Below are 6,785 nucleotides of genomic sequence, written 5' to 3' on the forward strand. Positions count from 1 at the left end.
AAGAGAGGTTAAATTACTAACTAGATAGGAGGGATGTATTATCTTGAGTAAAAAAAGGAAAGGCAGAATAAAATGATCAAGGTAAAGGCATCAGAGTAGATATTATTATATACACAAGCTTGAAACAACAGTAATAACAATGGTTGACAAAAGGATACAGGAATAGACATGCAGTACAGAGAATGGAACTATGCCTGTGAATATATATAGACTTGACAGAAGATATTTTTATATATGTATGGCATGTGTTACAAATATATCCATAAATAAAATAGAGATGACAAGGGACAAAGTTGTGAAAACTCTCTAGCTTTCTGTCCTGTGTGGAGCAAAGTCCTTGTATCTTTTTTTCCCACCCCCCTCTCACTGCTTGGATGATCTTCATGTAATTTGGCTTCTCTGTTCCCCTGGCTCAGTTTGCCAGCTTGTTTGTTCAATCTCTTTCATATCTGAAAAGAGATTTACTCAGGGAGGTCTAGGTGGCCTAGTGGCAAGAGGCTGCACTGCAATCCCAGAGGTATGTGGTTCAAATACACCAATGCTACTGGAGAAGGAGGGGCAATCTCCTTCTGTACCAGTCAGATCGTGTGTGTGTGTGCACGTGCTTGCACACACACACACACACACACACGCACACACATTTAAAAAAAATTGACTCAAGACATATTTCAGTAACATAACAAAGAAAACCCATTGCCACATAAGATTATAGTTATATTGTTATTAGATACCATAGAATTGGTTTTGAGTAATTTTTATTCTATGTACAATAACAAATTACTGCCTGGCCTTATATCATATTTGCAATTATTCTATTCTATGCTTCATTCCGCTGTTATTTTAAAAGTATGAACTTTTTATTTTATACTGGTTTACTTACAAAGTTTGTATGATTGCATTAAGCCACTGTGTCAAACTGTCTTCTTGAGGATTCTCCTCTTTTTCCTTGGCCTGTAAACCATGACATCCTTTTCCAGAAAAGGAACTGGCCTTTCCTGATGTCCAAAGTATGTGCTACAAAGCCCACTCCCTGTGCTTCTAAGGAACATCCAGGCTGTACTTCTTCCAGCATGTATTTGTGTGTTCTTTCCAAAGTGCCTGAGTATTCAACATTCTTCAACAACATTATCTTTCAAAAGCTTCAGTTCTTTGATCTTTCTTGTTCATTGTCCAGTTTTTACATGTATATAAAGTGATTGAAAAAACTTATGACTTGTGGAGAACCTTGGACTGGCCTAACTTGCAGCAGTTGTCTGACAGAGGCGGTTGCTAATTCATAGTCCTTTTCTCTCCTGAATTGAAGCAAATCTTCCCTTGAGTCTGAAGTTCAGAAAGAAAACCAGACAGAGTAGCTTCCCCACACTCCTCTGGAGCAGTAACATCAAATTAAGAGCCTGCTAACGCTTCAGGCATGAAAAATGCTAGCACAGCAATGTCACTTAAGAAGCAGGCTCCCTTACAAGCTACACAAGTCCAAAGAGAGATGTCATCTCCAAAAAGTGACACAGTATCACTGGATTTCCTGAAGCCTGAAAGTCGGATGGAACTTTCTGACACAGAATTTAAAAGAACAATAATTGAATATTTTCAATGGGTGAAGGGCAAACTTAAAGAATTAAAGCAAAAACCAAGAGGAACTTAAAAAAAAAAACAATCCAAAGCAATGCAGGTAAAACAAACAAGGCATTAGAGGCTCTGGAAAAAACAAGAAACCACAATCCAACATATGAGGACCAATGTTTCAGATGCTGTCAACATATTAGAGGAACACATGAAAAGGGCTGAATAGATGCAACACAGAACTAGTGAAATAGAAGATAGAATTGTCACTACTGATCTGCTAGAACAAAAAGCAGAATCAAAAGGAAAGAAAAAGAAGAAAACCTAAGAATTATGTGGGATACCATTAAGAGAAATAAAATGTGCATTATCAGAATTCCAGAACAGGAAGAAGCAAGTAAAGGCACCAAAAAAAGTTGTGGAAGAATTATTAGAAGAAAATTTTCCAGGCATAATGAAGAATGAGAGAATATATAGTCAAGAAGTAGAGTAAAAAAAAAAAAAAAGAAAGAAGTAGAGTGAACACCATATAGAATAGACTCGAAAAGAAAAATTTACCAGAACCAAAGATAGAGAATTCTGAAAATAGCGAGGGGGAAACAAAGAGTCACCTATAAGGGAGAGCAAATAAGATTGAGTGCCAGTTTCTCAGCACAAACCAGGTGAGCAAGAAGACCGTTGAATGGCATATATCGAACACTCAAAGAAAACAACTGTCAACCAAGAATATTGTCCCCAGCAAAATTGTCCATCAAATACGAAGGAGAATGCAAATTCTCAGAAAAAGAGAACATAAGGAAGTTTGTAAAAATAAGACCAGTGTTGGTAGTGAAGACCCACTTCCCCCAGCTCAGCTCTCAGCTCCTCTCTGAGGGTGCAGCCTCCGGCACCAGATATGGATGATAACCTGTTCCAGTTGAAGTTCACAGCAAAGCAGCTAGAGAAACTGGCCAAGGAGGCAGAAAAGGAGGTCGAACAAGCCAAAGTGGAGGCTTTTCAGCAGAAGAATATGGAGTGTCATGTGTTTTGTGTTTATGTTGAGAATGCCATCCACAAGAAGAGTGAGGGGGTGAACTACCTGTGCAAGGCCTCCTGCGTTGATGCCGTGGCCTCCAAGGTCCAGACCGCTGTGACCATGAAGGGGGTGACTGAATATGGCCCAGGTCACCAAGGCCCTGGACAAGGTGCTGAGTGCCATGGACCTACAGGTTTCTGCATTCATGGACAAGTTTGAACAGCAGGTCCAGAACTTCGATGTGCACACCTCGGTGATGGAAGATTCCATGAGCTCTGCCACCACACTCACCACACCACAGGAGCAGGTGGACAACCTCATCATGCAGATCACAGAAGAGAACGGCCTGGAAGTCCAGGACCAGCTGAGCCAGCTCCCCGAGGGGGCCTCTGCTGTGGGCGAGAGCTTGGTGTGCAACCAGGAAGACTAGCTGTCACGGAAGTTGGCAGCCTTGAGGAATTAGCAGTCTGGCCATGGTTGGCCTACTATCCCCGACCACCCCTTGACCCTGGACACCACAATGGATGAGGCCCCATCCTGTGCCTGCTTTTTCTGCCCTGCTGCACTCCCCCCAGCTCCACCTGCCCAGTCTGAGGGCTCCAGTCTGTCCTGTGGGGTGGGAGGGCTCTGTGCTGGAGTGAGTGCACAAGCTTGAGTGAGTGACTTCTGTCACGCAGACTGACCCTCTTCAAGGCGATGTTGTCACCTGCCAAGTGCAGCATGTCACTCTAGGTCAGCCCCCGGCCTGGAGCATTCTGCCCACCACAGGCCTCCCCTGAGCAGGCAGGTCCCTCAGTGGGAAGGACAGATGGCCCTCAGCAGGTTGGACATCTCCCAGTGCCACCAAACACCCTCTGGACATCTTTACAGTTGGACTCCACCCTGTCACCACCACAGGGGGTGGGTGTTGGGTCAGACAGGGCCCCTAACTGACCCATCCACAGGGCAGAGCTGTCTGGACTACTGTCCAGGTGTGCACACAGCTTCATCCATTGTGCCTCCTCAGGCCAGCCCCTCAGTGAGGCCCTTAGGGATGCCTCCCATGGTCCCCTGGTAGAGCATGCCTATTCCCTGCTCTTCCTGAGCTTTAATGTGTGTCAACATGTGTGCAAGGCTCAGCTACACACCCTGTTCCTGTCACTGTAGAGGATGGGCCTCCTGTCTTCTGGTGTGTGTGTGATTGTGTGTGTATGTGTGTGAATATGCATTCATTTTTGCAAGCCTGGCCCCACATCCTTTTCCTGTCTGTAGCAGTGGGCCTCATGCCTTTGTGTGTGTGTGTGTGTGTGTGTGTGTAAGAGAGAGAGAGAGAGAGAGAGAGAATTCATGTGTACAAGCCCTGGCCCCATGCCCTGTTCCCTCTTCATGTCACTGTAGTGATGGACCTCCTGCCTTCTCTGTATGTCTGTGTGTGTGCCCCACACCCTGTTCCCCTCACTGTAGACGGTTGGGTCTCCTCCAGGTTCCTCCTGCCCCCTCCTGTCTGTCTATCCCTCGGAGACTGGCTATGGCTCCTTCAGGGGCCTTGACACATGGATTTGACCTTGCTGCAGCCAAGATGCTCCTCCAAGGCTCACCCAGTGAGGTCCAAGCTCAGGCTGCTGTTTGTTTTTTCCATTTTCTGACGTTTACGTCCTTTTCTTGAAGGTCCCATGCTTTTTGTTTGTATTTTTGCAAAAATAGAAAAGTAAGTGGTAGGGGTGGGGGTGGGAGGGGCCACCTACAGCTAAACAATGTGTCTGTCTGTCCTGTACGTCTCTTGCTGCATCCTGTTGAGATCTCTGGAAAGGCCACCTGGAAGTTCTGTAGGTGCTGGGGGGTGGGGAATAGGCTGGGGATCCACAGGAGTGATTTTCATCAAAGGAGGAAGGGCCTGTCAGCCACTTTCAGGTCTCTGACACCAGCACTGGCATTTCTAATCTACCCTGGACTCCTCACAACATCATCCAGGGGCCCATGCAGCTAAGGGTGTGCCCAGACATCTCTGAGCTTGGGGGTAGTGCAGTCAGAGCTTCAGTCCCTAGCCAAGGGAATTGGAATCTGCTGTTTTACAAGTTATTTTTAACTTCACTTTGAAATTGGTTTAAACTTACATAAAAGTTGCAAAATAAAAATAAAAAAAAGACCAGTGTTGCAGGAAACACTGAGAGATGTCCTTCTTACAGAAGTGCCACAGAAAGCAAGATGACCAAAGCAACTAGCAACAACACCAAAAAGAAGTCAACAAAATTATAATAATAAAACTTTGCCTCTCAATAATCACACTGAATGTGAATGGTTTAAATGCACCACTGAAGAGAAAAAGAGTAGCAGCACCAAATCCATCACTATAATGTCTACAAGATAAAGAAAGACTAAAAAGAACAGGGTGTGTGTGTGGGAAATATACCAAACAAATGGCAATCAGAAAAAAGCAGTAGTACAGGGAGCTCTGGTGGTCTAGTGGCAAGAAGCTGCACTGCAATCCTGAAGGCACATGGTTCAAATCCACCAGATGCTCTGCTGGAGAAGGAGGGGCAATCTCCTCTTGTACCTGTCAGATCCAATTTGATGGTAGACGTTAAAAAAAAATTTAAAAAAAGAAAAAAAAGCAGGAGTACTGATATTAACCTCTGATAAAATATATTTCAATGCAAAGAACAAGAAAACAAAACAATAATAAATATCTATGCACCAAATGAAGGACCTGCAAAATATATAAAACAAAGATTAACAAAACTGAAAAAGGAAATAGACAACACCATTATAGTAGTTGGAGACTTCAATACACCACTCTCAAGAAAAGATACAACTATCAGAAAGAAACTCAACAAATAAGCTGAAGAATCAAAGCACACAGTAAACCAGCTCGATCTCATAGATATTTATAGGGTAATGCACTCCAGAAAAGTACAACATACCTTCTCATCCAATGTGCATGAATATTCTCAAGGATAGATCACATTTTAGGTCACAAGGCAAGCATCAATAAATTTAAAAAAATAGAAATAATACAAAGCACAATTAATAACAAGAGGATAAAGGAGAAAAAATACATTTGGAAGCTGAACACCACCTTGCTTGAACATGAGTGGGTACTAGAAGAAACAAAAAAAAAGAAAAAGTTTCTTGAAACAAATGACAATGAAAACACCACTTACCAAAACCTCAGGGAAACAGCCAAAGCAGTAATTAGAGTTCAATTTATAGCAATAAGCAAACACATCAAAAGGCAGGAAAAAAATGACCATTGACTCTCTAACCCAACATCTCCAACAAATTGAAAAAGAACAAGAAAACCTGACTCCCTGTAAAAACCCGAATTTACAAAAATTAGGGTGGAAATAAGTGAAGTAGAAAACAGAAAAACAATTGAAACCAACAACAACAATAGGACTTGGTTCTTCAAAAGGATCAATAAAACTGAGAAGCCACTAACAATACTAATAAAGGAAAAGAAAAAGACACAAATAATCTGAATAAGAGTTGAAATGGGCAATGTCACAACAGAACCAACTAAAGTAAAAAGGCTAATAATGGGATATTATTAAAAAACTGTACTCAAACAAATATGAAAATCTAGAGGAAATGGACAAATACTTCGAAAGTTACAACCTATCTAAATATGACAGAGACCAAAATTGAACAACTGAACAGACCCATTGCAAAAGAAATTGAAAAGGTAATAAAACAATTTACAGCCAAAAAAAACCCCTGGATCAGATGGTTTTACAAGTGAATTTTATCAAACATTCCGGGAAGAACTGACACAATAATATATAAGCTATTTCAGAAAATAAAAAAGATGGAATTCTCCCAGACTCATTCTTTGAAGCAAACGTATCCTTGATACCAAAGCCAGGTAAAGACACCACCAAAATAGAAAAGTATAAGCCAGTAGCTCTCATGAACATAGATGCAAAAATCCTGAATAAAATCCTGGCCAATAGAATCCAACAATACATCAAAAAATAATTCACCATGACCAAGTGGGATTCATCATAGGTATGCAAAGATGGTTCAACATAAGAAAACAGTAAGTGTAATTCATCACATTAACAAAGCAAAGAACAAGAACCACATGATCCTTTCAATTAATGCAGAAAAACTTTTGACAAAATCCAACACCCTTTCCAAATTAAAACACTCAAAAAATAGGAATAGAGGGGGATTTCCTCAACATAGTACAAAGTATATATGCAAATCTGAGAGCCAACATTGTTCTCAATAG

The 6,785-nt window shown here is 41.8% G+C and overlaps 1 pseudogene; it reads left to right on the plus strand.

Annotated features, from left to right (window-relative positions):
- The first annotated feature begins 2,455 nt into the window (after positions 1–2,455).
- Positions 2,456–3,038, plus strand: LOC102850557 (annotated as a pseudogene).
- Positions 3,039–6,785: the final 3,747 nt, after the last annotated feature.

The sequence above is a fragment of the Elephantulus edwardii genome, unplaced genomic scaffold (assembly GCF_000299155.1).
Source record: "Elephantulus edwardii isolate Elephantulus edwardi_28Jun2011 unplaced genomic scaffold, EleEdw1.0 scaffold00291, whole genome shotgun sequence".
In the NCBI taxonomy this organism is placed as follows: Eukaryota; Metazoa; Chordata; class Mammalia; order Macroscelidea; family Macroscelididae; genus Elephantulus; species Elephantulus edwardii.